The sequence below is a fragment of the Pseudopipra pipra genome, chromosome 4, assembly GCF_036250125.1.
Source record: "Pseudopipra pipra isolate bDixPip1 chromosome 4, bDixPip1.hap1, whole genome shotgun sequence".
NCBI lineage: Eukaryota > Metazoa > Chordata > Aves > Passeriformes > Pipridae > Pseudopipra > Pseudopipra pipra.
The window spans coordinates 17,814,849-17,829,339 of NC_087552.1; the positions used below are offsets into that span (position 1 = coordinate 17,814,849).

The 14,491-nt window shown below is 45.5% G+C and overlaps 2 long non-coding RNA genes across 2 annotated transcripts in view; one reads left to right on the forward strand and one right to left on the reverse strand.

Moving 5' to 3' along the window:
* Nucleotides 1-14,491, forward strand: part of LOC135412873 (uncharacterized) — a 636,102-nt gene that overhangs the window by 203,853 nt on the left and 417,758 nt on the right. The window lies entirely within an intron of this gene.
* LOC135413831 (uncharacterized) lies at nucleotides 12,807-14,393 on the reverse strand. Its single transcript, XR_010430416.1, has 3 exons — nucleotides 14,291-14,393; nucleotides 12,959-13,025; nucleotides 12,807-12,858 (listed from the first exon to the last, which is right to left on the reverse strand). It is a non-coding gene; the product is annotated as an uncharacterized LOC135413831 (long non-coding RNA).

The following is a 14,491-nucleotide window of genomic DNA, read 5'->3' on the forward strand; positions in this document are numbered from 1 at the left end:
TGCCATGTTAGCCAAATGAGTTATGCAGCTCCTGCCCTGCTCCATTCCCCCTCCCACAGAAAATGAAAAGGTGGCAACATGTGGATTCTTACCCCTAGGAAGCAATACTGCTCCAGCACATTTGTAAGGGTAGCACTGGGTCTTGTGGTAGAGAGAAGAGAGCAAGAAAAAAATTCAGCTGTTAATTGCACCACTCATCAGGGGTTAGTGATACATAAATTGTCAGAAATCAAAACATCCCTTCTTCTGATCTAGCTACAACCCAGCCCAGCAACACAATCATTCCAAGAACTTTTATGTACTGCAAGCATTTCAGTGTATCTCAAGCCACAGTGTAAGATCCATTCATTTATGACTTCATGAAGAGAGAAGAAAGATTTCTTCTGGGGTTTACTGGATTTTTTTGGGTTTTTTAGTTAGTTCTCTTCCAGACAGGCCACTACATCCCAGGTCTGGAGTTTTGCACAGAATCAAGCAGAACTCAAAGCCTTGGCAAAAACCTCTTTCCACCCTATGTCAGACATTGGACTTTTAGAAAGTTACTTGATCTGTCACATACCCATCATTATCTCTTGGTTCCTCTTCATCCTCATTCACCAGTGGCACAACTGAATTGTCTGCTGCACTGGAAACAAGTGGGTGCTCCTGGTTCTGCTCCCACTGATGGAACGAGGTACAAACAAAGGCAGTTTAGGAACCATCTGAAGCCCCTCCTCCTTGCTCCCCTCTTTCAGGTCCCTAATTGGATATAGGCTGCAGCCAAATCTTTTCCTTTTTCTGCCCCAAAGAGGCAAATTCAGCAGTGATAGCCATAAACAATCCATGTGAGATGAACGGCTGCTGAAGAAAGGAAACCACAAGAGGGGTTTGGAGTAAAGAATTCAAGTTTGATGCTGCACTGGCACCAGGCTAATAGGACTTGGAGTATCTGCAATCAGTCAGTATCTGCTAGAATAATAAGGAACCCACAGATGTGCCATCTTGGCAAGGGTTCCTCCCTGTGTGTACACCCCTGAGAAGTGACTTGGAGGGACGTGCTAGTTGGAGCTGCAAAGCAAGGTCTGTGCTCAAGCCAGCTGCCCGTAGCATCCCACATCAGCCAGCTGAGCTGTGCAGATCCCCCTCTGTCCTCTTTGCCCTCCCATAAAGCTGAAAGGATAACAGCATGTGGATCCTTACCTCTGAGGAGTCATCTATCCAAATTGGAGAGGTAACAGTAGCTGCTGGCCGTGTGCTAGAGAGAATAGAACTTGAAAGAAAATGCAGCCATTAATTTCACTGTGCATGGAGGGTTACCAACACATGAAGTGTCAGAAATTAAAACATCCTTTAGTCGGACCTAGCAACATCCCAGCCCAGCAACACAATCATTTGAAAGGCTTTTATGTACTTCAAGCATTTCAGTGTGTCTCAAGCCACAGTGTAAGATCCATTCCTTAATTCCTTAATGAGATAAAAAAGCTTTCTTCTGGATTTTACTGGATTTTTGGATGGGATTTCAAAAACAGACAGGCCACTTTATTCCAGGTCTGAATTTTTCACACAGAATCAAGCAGAACTCAAAGCCTTGGCAAAGACCTATTTCTACCCTGTGTCAGAAATTAGACTGTAGAAAGACACTTTATCTGTCACATACCCATCATTATCTCTTGGTTCCTCTTCATCATCACTGGTCAGTAGCACAACTGAATTATCTGCTGCACTGGAAACAACTGGGTTTCCAGCTGGGTGCTGCTGGTTCTGCTCGCACTGCTGCAACGGGGTCGAAATGGAGGCAGCTTAGGAACCACATGTAGCCCCTCCTCCCTGCTCCCCTCTTTCAGTTCCCTAATTGGATTTAGGCTGGAGGTGTTTCTTTCCCTCTTTCTGCCCTAAACAGGCAAATTCAGCAGTGATAGCCATGAACACTTCCTATTAGATGAACACCTCAGTGTCCAGGAGCACCTTATATGGATGTTGCAGGTAAACACTTAATATTTGAGGAGTCAAAGTCTTCCTGTCCTCTCCTTTTCTTTTTCTTTAAATCCCTGGCCTGTATGATGAGGATCTCTGGAATAACTTCCCTTTTAAATTGCATCTCCTTCTGTTACATTACCAATGACTGGTAAATGTTGTGCCCAAGTTCTGGAGCAACAGGCTCTTTTCAACTACTTTTTCACTACAAGGGATACTTGGAAGTGTTAATGTGTTCAGAGGTGCATTTGACTGGTAACTCTGTCTAAAGTGGTCAATCAGAGCTGTGTTTCAACCCTGGAGGTCAGGCTACCTAGTTAGATGCCAGAAGACAGGCCCAGGAGCACAGGAGAAAACTAATTTGACTGCAAGATGGACAGAAGTGTGCCATTCATTACTTACCACAGCAGAATCATCACCAGTTAGATCAATGACTTCAGGCTCAGCAGATTCGTCGGTGAGATCTATGATTTCGTCAACAGCTGAAAAAGAGAAATGGGCTGTCACTGTGGAACAGGCTGAGGTAGATTCGATTGTGCCTTGGGTCTCTTCTCTTCAGGAATGTGGCCAAAATGTCACTCAAGCTTTGCCCTCAACAGTCCACAGAGACCATTACCAGCCCTGTTTTTTCACAGGTGGCAGTGCAAGAGGAACAGCAGCTGAACTTCTCACACAATTCTGTTGGATAACAATATCTTGTGGGAGGTACACACCAACAGATGATTCATCTAACATAGGGTAATGTTTATCAGACAGAAAAAAACCCCAAAACAAAACCCAAAGCAGAACCAGAATCGTAGAGGGTATCCTAATTTTACAGTACCATGCTGTACATGTTCCCCTGAGGGATGGGGCACAGCTAGCTTTTCCTTATCTTCTTCCAGCTTCAGAGATCTCATACTTAGTTTGCCACCCTCTGTAGTGGCAGCTGTGGCACCTGCCAGCTCATCAGAGTTCATTCAGATGTCTGAGCAGCCCTGGAGGACCTTTGATACACAGCTCATCTCCCTCATTTTAGTGGAAATTCTCTCTCATTCTCTTTCAAATGAGAGCATGGAATCTCTCTCATTTTAGTGGAAAATGGATCACAGCTCAGTAACAAACCCAAATGGTTGTGAGAAGGCTTGTTGTTTAGGGATGCCATACTAGGCACTTCCTAAAATCCCATGTTTCCCTTCCTCCCCAGGAAAGGGCCTAGAAACTGGCAAAAGCATATGTTCAGCTGTATGTCAAACCTCTAGAAGCAGTTTCTGTTCTTACCAAGATCAAAAGAAAGCACACGACTTTCTTCGAGGCCTATTGGCTCTGCTGCTGAAGCCTCACCTGCACTAGAAGCCAGCAGCCTGCTTCGTTTCGGAGCTTGTCTGGAATTAACGGCTCCTCCACGGCGCTTTCGCCGATTCTAAGAGAGAACAAAGCCTTAGCATTTGGTGTGGGAGTAATATTAACGGGGCCCTCATTTTTGCAACACCAGTGAAAGTACATGAGGATACAGAAAACAACTCCACAACGGCTGGAATACACATTGAATGGTGCTCTGGGTCATTCCTGCCTGAGCCCATTGCATCAGAGAAAGGAAACCACAATAGGGGTTTGGAGTAAAGAATTCAACTTTGATGCTGCACTGGCACCAGGCTAATAGGACTTGGAGTATCTGCAATCAGTCAGTATCTACCAGAATAATAAGGAACCCACAGATGTGCCATCTTGGCAAGGGTTCCTCCCTGTGTGTACACCCCTGAGAAGTGACTTGGAGGGACGTGCTAGTTGGAGCTGCAAAGCAAGGTCTGTGCTCAAGCCAGCTGCCCGTAGCATCCCACATCAGCCAGCTGAGCTGTGCAGATCCCCCTCTGTCCTCTTTGCCCTCCCATAAAGCTGAAAGGATAAAAACATGTGGATCCTTACCTCTGAGGAGTCATCTATCCAAATTGGAGAGGTAACAGTAGCTGCTGGCCGTGTGCTAGAGAGAATAGAACTTGAAAGAAAATGCAGCCATTAATTTCACTGTGCATGGAGGGTTACCAACACATGAAGTGTCAGAAATTAAAACATCCTTTAGTCGGACCTAGCAACATCCCAGCCCAGCAACACAATCATTTGAAAGGCTTTTATGTACTTCAAGCATTTCAGTGTGTCTCAAGCCACAGTGTAAGATCCATTCCTTAATTCCTTAATGAGATAAAAAAGCTTTCTTCTGGATTTTACTGGATTTTTGGATGGGATTTCAAAAACAGACAGGCCACTTTATTCCAGGTCTGAATTTTTCACACAGAATCAAGCAGAACTCAAAGCCTTGGCAAAGACCTATTTCTACCCTGTGTCAGAAATTAGACTTTAGAGAGTTACCTTATCTGTCACATACCCATCATTATCTCTTGGTTCCTCTTCATCATCACTGGTCAGTAGCACAACTGAATTATCTGCTGCACTGGAAACAAGTGGGTTTCCAGCTGGGTGCTGCTGGTTCTGCTCGCACTGCTGCAACGGGGTCGAAATGGAGGCAGCTTAGGAACCACATGTAGCCCCTCCTCCCTGCTCCCCTCTTTCAGTTCCCTAATTGGATTTAGGCTGGAGGTGTTTCTTTCCCTCTTTCTGCCCTAAACAGGCAAATTCAGCAGTGATAGCCATGAACACTTCCTATTAGATGAACACCTCAGTGTCCAGGAGTACCTTAAATGGATGTTGCAGGTAAACACTTAATATTTGAGGAGTCAAAGTCTTCCTGTCCTCTCCTTTTCTTTTTCTTTAAATCCCTGGCCTGTATGATGAGGATCTCTGGAATAACTTCCCTTTTAAATTGCATCTCCTTCTGTTACATTACCAATGACTGCTAAATGTTGTGCCCAAGTTCTGGAGCAACAGGCTCTTTTAAACTACTTTTTCACTACAAGGGATACTTGGAAGTGTTAATGTGTTCAGAGGTGCATTTGACTGGTAACTCTGTCTAAAGTGGTCAATCAGAGCTGTGTTTCAACCCTGGAGGTCAGGCTACCTAGTTAGATGCCAGAAGATAGGCCCAGGAGCACAGGAGAAAACTAATTTGACTGCAAGATGGACAGAAGTGTGCCATTCATTACTTACCACAGCAGAATCATCACCAGTTAGATCAATGACTTCAGGCTCAGCAGATTCGTCGGTGAGATCTATGATTTCGTCAACAGCTGAAAAAGAGAAATGGGCTGTCACTGTGGAACAGGCTGAGGTAGATTCGATTGTGCCTTGGGTCTCTTCTCTTCAGGAATGTGGCCAAAATGTCACTCAAGCTTTGCCCTCAACAGTCCACAGAGACCATTACCAGCCCTGTTTTTTTCACAGGTGGCAGTGCAAGAGGAACAGCAGCTGAACTTCTCACACAATTCTGTTGGATAACAATATCTTGTGGGAGGTACACACCAACAGATGATTCATCTAACATAGGGTAATGTTTATCAGACAGAAAAAAACCCAAAACAAAACCCAAAGCAGAACCAGAATCGTAGAGGGTATCCTAATTTTACAGTACCATGCTGTACATGTTCCCCTGAGGGATGGGGCACAGCTAGCTTTTCCTTATCTTCTTCCAGCTTCAGAGATCTCATACTTAGTTTGCCACCCTCTGTAGTGGCAGCTGTGGCACCTGCCAGCTCATCAGAGTTCATTCAGATGTCTGAGCAGCACTTGAGGACCTTTGATACACAGCTCATCTCCCTCATTTTAGTGGAAATTCTCTCTCATTCTCTTTCAAATGAAAGCATGGAATCTCTCTCATTTTAGTGGAAAATGGATCACAGCTCAGTAACAAACCCAAATGGTTGTGAGAAGGCTTGTTGCTTAGGGATGCCGTACTAGGCACTTCCTAAAATCCCATGTTTCCCTTCCTCCCCAGTACAGGGCCTAGAAACTGGCAAAAGCATATGTTCAGCTGAATGTCAAACCTCTAGAAGCAGTTTCTGTTCTTACCAAGATCAAAAGAAAGCACACGACTTTCTTCGAGGTCTATTGGCTCTGCTGCTGAAGCCTCACCTGCACTAGAAGCCAGCAGCCTGCTTCGTTTCGGAGCTTGTCTGGAATTAACGGCTCCTCCACGGCGCTTTCGCCGATTCTAAGAGAGAACAAAGCCTTAGCATTTGGTGTGGGAGTAATATTAACGGGGCCCTCATTTTTGCAACACCAGTGAAAGTACATGAGGATACAGAAAACAACTCCACAACGTCTGGAATACACATTGAATGGTGCTCTGGGTCATTCCTGCCTGAGCCCATTGCATCAAGGAAAAGACATCACCCCTGATCTCTTACCAGGTGCCTCACCAGGAAAAAGCCTATCCCAGTGGCTTGCAAAGAAGAAGACTAGTTCACAATTCTATCAGGGTGTTGCTCACACTGTAAGCATTTCTGAGCTATTGCTAGCACCCCAAGAGATTCAAAACCTTCAGTATCCCAGAACATGAAGTTACATAAAGTTTTAACAGGCTTCTCCTCCCGTGCCCTTGCTAAAAACTCTTGAAATCCTTTCTAGAAGTACCCCAGAAAATATGTTTCAGAAATCAGATTTGCATTGAGTAGTAAAGTACTTACTGTGCTCATGGTGTTTGGTGATCTAAAACCACTGGAAAAGTCAGTGGGACAAACACCAAAAAAGGAATTTCAGGGAAGTTACAGCAATCGATCCCTTAGATTCCTTAGGTAGAACAGGCTACAAAGTCCTGATTTCTAGGAATCAGAGAATGATGTTCTTCCAAACCTATCAGAAAAGAAGAGAGGAGATGACCTATCTGGAATGCCTGTTCTCTTAAATAGCCACACATACTCTAAGATTCCCTTTCACGAGTCACCAGGTTCTGCCCAAAGCTAGAGGGGAAGTCTATGAGTCTGGTACTTGAGTCCCAGACACCTGCAGCTGGACCTGAAGCCCAGAACAGCCCCACAGCATCAGAAACATTTTCAAAGATCATCTACACTCACCTGTACCGTTAGTTGAGAATTTGTCGTGAAAATTATCAGCAAATCGCCTTCTGTTCCCACCAGGGACAGAGAAGACAGAGGCTCTGCACCTGCTTCCCAGCAGAGTATCCGCCAACTGCCAACTGTCGATGGAGTGTTGGGCTCCTGACCCCTCCGTGCGGACGCCCGCATGGCAACCGTTTGGTAACATTCCATGGTCCGGTAGCCGGTGACCTCTTTGCACCCTCGTGGAGGCCCAGAATGCTTTGGCTTGGAAGGGACCTTGAAGATCATCTGGTTCTAACTGCCCTGCCGTGGATAGGGACATCATCCACTAGACCAGGGTGCTCAGGGCCCCATCTAGCCTGGCCTGGAATAGTGCCTTCCAGGGACGGGGCATCCACAGCTTCTCTGGGCAGCCTGCTCCAGTGTCTCGACACCCTCACAGCTCTTCCTAACATCTAATCTAAATCTTCCCTCTTCTGCTTTAAAATCGTTCCCCCTTTTCCTCTCACTCACTGCCCGTGTGAAGAAATCGCTCTCTGCCTTTCCTACAGGCCCCTTCAGCCACTGGAGGGCCGCAGTGAGGCCTCCCCCGGAGCCCGTTCCTCTCCAGGCTGGACATCCCCGGCTGTCCCAGCCTGGCTCCATAGGAGAGGTGCTCTGGCCCTGTGAGCATCTTTGTGCCCGCTGCTTCCTTGCCCTTCGTGCCGGCCCGGCGGGCACATCCCGCTTGTGCCGGGTCAGAGCCGGGCGCAGCCTCCGGGCGAGGCCTCACGAGGGCAGAGCAGAGGGACACGTCCCCCTCCCTCCGCCTCCAGCCCGAGTAACGCTGCAGCCCTTCGGGGGCTAAAGAAACCCCACCAAAACCTCCCCTCCCCCGTGAGAAAATTAAACCCTTTCTTAACCTTCTTCCTCCGTGTTTATTGCTCTGTTGTTGAAAAGACTCGTTTTAAATTTAACCCTAATTCAAAGCAATTAAAAGGACACCAAACTTCCCTCTCCCTCCCCCCCCCAACAGATGAAAATCTAACAATTTAGATGCTTATTTCAAGTCTCTAAAGTCTTGAAGTTTTCAAGTGTTTAACTGTTCCTCTGCTGAGCATTTCACAGCAGGGTTAGGAGGAAGTTTGCTCTGTTTCTGGGGACAGCACCTTCCCCCCCAAGGCCCTGCTCTGCTGTGAAAGATGACACGGGAAAAAAAGGGAAATTAAAATTCCATTTTCCTTCTAGCCAGTCTGCCACTGGCCCTGCATTCAAAGGGGTTGGCTGGAGCCCTTGTGAGCGGCAGCAACCCTGTCTCAGCCCTGCTGGATGCGGGATGCTCCTCAGCTTCCGATCCCATGGGCACTCTCGGGTGTGGGGAGGATGGTGGCAATTTGTCCAACACTGCGGATAGCATAAGGATATTTTCAGATCATGCTCTATGTGAGGAGGTTCATTTCTTACAAAAATTTCTCTGTTATTACAACTGTTGCTTTTAGGCCAAAATGTTGAGAGTTTAAGGATGGTTGGGGATGACTTCCCCATTTTTCTCAGTCCTGTGCCTGGGAATTGAAGGAAACTCATTTCAGTCATCATATTCACATCCTTCATTCCTCATATTTGTTGCTGGTTGGAGGTACTTAATTATTCATATATTACACATATATTTGGAATTGCTCTAGCATCTTAACATTTGTATATCAAGCATTAAATCTCTTTTAGGATTTTTTTTTTATCTAAGCCCTTTGGATCCAAGATTTTTGGAAAGCAGGTGTTTAAACTGGATTTACTGGAGTATGAAACATCCCATGTATTAAGGCAGGGACCCTGTCCACTCACACTCCAGGTGCAGCAGAGGTTGGCTGAGTGGAACCAGCACCACTTGTATTTCAGGGTGGGACTGGATGGCTTTTAGCAGGAATGTGTTATTAGGGGCAAGGGAGGAGAGAGCACTGAGGAAAAGGAGGGGTAGCTTTTAGTAAGTTGAACATTTGAAGGCTCTCAGGCTTGATCTTCCTCAATGCTGCTAATGATCACAGCAGGGGGCTGAAAAATATGTTTATTGTAAGACCCAACACTTTTTAACTAAAGCCACTATTGCAAATACTCATCACTCAGTGGTGGAAGGGAGGGAAATCTCTTGCCCCTTCTCTGTGCATCCTACAAAAGCTGAAAAGGCCACATACCTGTTCTATCTCCTTCCATGTGGACCAGCTTTAAAGCAAGGCATAAAACCTCTGAAATGCCCCTTGCCTTTCCATTTCATGAAGGAAGAAGTTTACATCTATTAACTTCCAAAAATAAAAGGTTAATTACAGCCAACAGTGTAAACTAAGCCCAGATTGAGCTGGCTTCTATATTAATCACCCTGGAAAAACAGCATTGGGATTTTCACTGATGGCTATGGTTTGCCACCATTTTTTGTCAGGAGAAAGCAACTCATAAGTGAGAAATGCATGGTTCACTGGCCAGAGGTTTTCATCTCTGTACTCTCCCAAATCAGGGGTACCCTGGAGAACAAAGCAAGGGTCATAAAATAATTGAAGAAGGGTGAATGTAGTATAAGATGTCATATACGGACATAGCCTGCTGCAGAGTGATCACTGATGACAAGAAAATGTGCTATGATGTGAGAAAACCCATTTGCCACCTCAAGTGGGTTGGTACTGCTTCTCACTCTTTGAGTCACTAGTAACGAAAATGATTTTGAGCTGTGGGTAGACAAACAACTGGACTCCACAAGGCAGCAGAGGTCCAGCAACTAGCTCGGTCCTTCAGCCCCACGACCGTGGCTGTGTTTGCCCACAGGGCTCTGCCCATGGGCAAGTTGGTTTTGCTGCCAGGGCGACCCAAGTGAAAGAGGGCTGCATCATCCTCTCGGGCTGCCAGGGACATATGGTGGGTTATTGATGGGAGGGAGTGTGACACCTGGCTCCCCACACAGCTCAGCACAGGGATAGGATTGCACTCCCCAAAGCAACCCTGCACAGCAGTCCTTCTAAATCCACCATAAGGATGCGGGGAAATAGGCAAGGATTACCAAAAGAAGCCCCGAAAAGATGATAATATTCACTTATAATAATTTTTACTAGTCCCACTGAGAATTGCATTGCAATTCATGTGTCCAATTGTGCCTTTGCTTGACTATAGCAATGGTTGTGACCTCGGAATACATTTCCCAATCTCTTAACGGGGAAGTGCTGGTGGATGATCTATTAGAGAAATACATATTGAGACAGTTTGAATTAAGTAAAAACATTTTTGAAGCCTTTGGTGGGAGGCAGTAGTGAGTGGCTTGTTCTGCAGAAGAAAAACTCAGGTAGGTTTCTTATTGCTGGGACTGATTTGCACCCTTCTCAATGGCACTAAGTGCTTCTCTTGGCAAAGGATGGAGGCTTTGGAGCATCTTCCATCCTCCAAAAATCTGGATGTGCTCAGGGTCCCTCCAGTTGCCCAGGTTTGGCTGTCAGCTTAGCAGGAAGGCTGAGCACTGGGAGGAGGGGTTTGCTGGGGTCTGGGTGGTATTTCAGTCCATCTCAGTCCCTGCTCCTTGGCACAGGATGATGGCACTGAGTAACTACAGGAGGTGAGGGGAAAAATCATTATTCTTCTATAGCTGTGTTCCTCTTCTTTTGAGAGGTACTGCTTTCAGCTGCTCCCTCAGGCAGTCTGCTTTTGCCCTCTTCTGAAAAAACATGGTGTTATAAGGGGGACTTGTGCCTCTCCGGGCTGCCCCCGCTGTCCCTGCACAGCCATGAAAGTATCTGCGCGCTGAGCAGAGCTATTGCTGATGGGCACCACTTGGCCTGCTCTGCACAGTCGGTGTCAAGCTCTGTACCTAAAAACATACAGTTCAAAACTCCTTTTTAAGCTCAGGGCTAAAGGTTGGTGCCCAACACCCTGTTTGTGGTACCCAGCTTGTAAACCTGTAAAAGATGCCTTTTGGACTAATGCTTGCCCCTTCAAATGGTTCCTCAAAGCTCATAATTGGTTTTTAGACTTCTTTTAAGAAGCATTGTAGCAGTTCTTTGCAACTTCGTTGGCCTGAAGCAGTAGCACGATAGTGAAATTGGGCAGGAGGAGATCACAGCTCTGGAAGAGGTAAGAAGGCTTCCTCAAGGGGTTTAATACCCAAAGGTTGAGTTCAGCAGGTTTCCTCAATGACGATGCTGCTTCAAGATACATCACTGGAAAACCTGTGCAGCTGTGTGTGCCTCATGCCTGTCGAATTTCTGCCTGCTGTCGTTTTCCATGCTCCGGTCAGGCTGATTGCTGTCCAGCTCGCTGCTGTCCTGCCTGTGGCTCTTGTCAGACTATTCCACGCTGATGGCATGCTTCTCCAGGGAGCGGCGGGAAGCAGAATCCTCCCGGGAGAACCCTGCTCACTGGCTGTCTGCATCCAGATCGCTCTCATCTTCCACAGTGGCATCATACATGACCTGTGTTAGAGAGCAAAACAAGAGCCACTGTCACTCCTGGGAAATTATCTATTAACAAGTGCTGCCCTACTGCACTAAAGCTGCTTAGGCTGAGGGGACACTCAAAGCTTGCATGGTACATCTCTGCCTGGAAACACTAACTTTTATGGAGTTAATGAACCCTTCACATTATGAGAAATTAACATTTGATCCTGTCCTCAGATTTCATGTGTGTGAGTACATCATTGCAGTGTTGCATATCTTGCAGCAGCAGGCTACACTCTTGCCTTGGCACCATCAACACCCCCTGATTTGGGGTATCCAGACAAGGGAAAATAGATTCCTTCGCTCATGCCTGCTTTCCCCTCACCGATTCTTCTCAAAGCTGACTCCCATAAAACAACATGTCCATCTTCAAGTTCACTACCCATTTCCAAAACCATGGGGACCACTGCTCAGTGCTGTTTACCTTTTTTGCATCTTTGCAGAGTTTGATGGACTTCACCAGTGCGGCCTTTGCCCTCATCCTGTAGGCCACGCTGTCGCCTCTGCTGGCGTTGTCTCCCCGGGTGAAAGGGAATGGGGGGAATGGTACAGTGACTGGAATGTCTGTGGGAAAACCCGTGACAACCTCATTGGATTCATCCGTGTCATTGGAATCATTATCATCATCATCATTGTCATTCACATCTTCATGGCTTTTGCTTGACACATCAGGAAAGTGCTGGAAAACATTTATTATGCATCAGGCAAATGAACACAGATGTGAGATGTGCAGACTAGTATCTGTCCTGCTAGCCCAGGGCTTATGCAGTTTTGGGGAGCTATGTGCAGGCATTTCTTTGAATTCACCTCACCCTGCCTAAGGAGGAGATGCTATTTAGGGAGAGATGCTACTGCAAGAACTGCACTTGACTGAGGAAAATTAGTGTTGCTACACACTGGCTGCCCTGCAGCACTCGACTGACATAGTGTCGTTCAAAACACTTACCGGTTCCACTGGGACTGATTTGTCTCCCTCATCATGAAGACTCTAAACTACGTGCAGTAGCTGATTCTCAGAGCAAAGAATTGATTTTACATGGGTAGCAGCTGGCAGTGGAGTATAAATAAATAGCTATATACAAAATTAATACCGTTCACTTACATCACTCCAAAATATGATGGGAATTGGATTAAAGTGCTCTTCCAACACCAAATATTGTCATCTGATCCACACTAACAAATGTGGGCTGTAGTAGTTGTGCCATGCTATGGTCCTTTCTCTTTTTAACTGGCAACTAACACATTTTTCATTAAGACAAAAGGTTTGCAGTGCTGGTGCAGAGATAGAACTAATGAAAGTCCTCAACCAGGACACCAGACACAGGAAAAGTCTATGAAACTGGCTCCAAACAGCCAGGTGAGGACATGCCCTGCAAGCATCTACAATCATAAAACAAGTACCAGAAAATATGTATTAGAGGAAACAAAAAAAAATCAAAAAGTATTTATTAAAGCTAATGAATAGAAAGACAAAAGGAGCTTACATATTTTTCTTCGGAGCTGGCAGAAATGGCCTGCTGCTTGGATTTACTGACCTTGAAGGGAGAAAAGGAAAAAGCATTTATCAGTATTTCTCACTAAGATGCAAAGAAAATAATACAAGTGATTGGTGATCCACATTTGTGATTTACTCACTGGCCATGCAGCGGTGATGCTGATAAGGCATAAACACAGAACTGCCACCTTCATTGTGATGTTTTACCTAGAAAATATTTTGGAACAGTGAGTCAACAAGGTAAAGTACCACAAAAATGCCATAGGCTTTTCCTTTTTCCCAGTGTACTTCACTGTGCTGAGAACAGCTCCCTGCTGTGGATCCAACCTGCACATACTAATTTTTGTCTTCTGTCCTCCATCACCACCACACACCCAGCTGGTTTGTCATGACTTAGCTACTCAAAAGCTGCAATAATTTTTAAGAGGCTCTGAGAAGAGCTGAGCAGTTGGTGAGAGTGGCCACATTGAGAAGGTGGCCACATTGAATCCTGTCACCTAATGACTTGCACAGACAAAGGAAAAGCTTTGTGATAGCCCAAGTGTTATCAATATCAGCTTTGGTTTATCTTCATTCATTTAACGTATTTTTTTTTGAGAAGAGACAGCATAAAGCCAACTCAGTTTGGATTCTCTTGTCAGTTATTTTAAAACTAGTTTTCAGGGTTATTAACTTGAGTTTCTGAGTAAAGTCAGTTTATATGAACATAAACTGCTTTTATTGATAGACCTTTATTTCCCCCTCCAGAAGTTTGAACAAAATAACCTGTGTTTCCAAACAAGAGATAACGTGAAATATCTGCTTGCATTGCAGTTTTAGCAATTTAATAAATGACTAATTCCTGCTGAAACTAGGAGAGTGCTGAGCTACAGTAAATTTTGGTGCTTACAGACCAGTTCCCAGGATACGGAACATCCCTGAGAAATTAAACCAATTCACTGATGAACAAGAGTCATTTAAAACTTTGGTAAATCATAGCAGGAAAAAAGGGCTACTTAGGACATATTTAAAATGCATTAGTAAGGCTGGCCCTGAGACAGGACACTCTACTAGAGGTATTGCAATTTCAAGTTACACAGAGAAGGACGAGTGTCCCATCCATTCAGGATTGTGCAGCACAAACTGTGAGCCTGCCAGAAAAAACAAGGACACTGCCAGGCAGTGGTTGCATGAGGGAGAAAGCTTTCTGTGTTCAAGCATCAGCTTTGAGTTTGCAGCACATGATTCAGTGGCAGAGTTTTCAACAACCTCCTCCTGACATCTATAAGCACGCAGGTTTAAAATTGTCATTATGTATAATACCTTGCATTGCTAAAGCAACCTTGCTCCTATAAAAACACACCTTTTTCCACAGAGCAGCATCAAATGTCCCTGCCCAGTGAAGCAATTTTCAAAGATCTCCTGCTCAGTGTTTGCTTGACTAAAGCTGCAGACAGATTAGCACATGTCAGGTAGTAAAAGCAAAACATTACCTTTTCTGGTGCTGGAGGAGTCAGCTGCAGCAAGAGCACTCCTAGTGATCCCAGCAGCAGCTCCAGTCAGTTGGCTCCCAGAAGCTCTGTCTTTCTGCCCTTGTCCCCTGACTGCCTGACATCTGTGACCTTCGGGAATTTAAACCCTGTCCCAAGCACAGCCACCAATCCCTATGTGGCGGAAAAAGATGAGGTCATGAG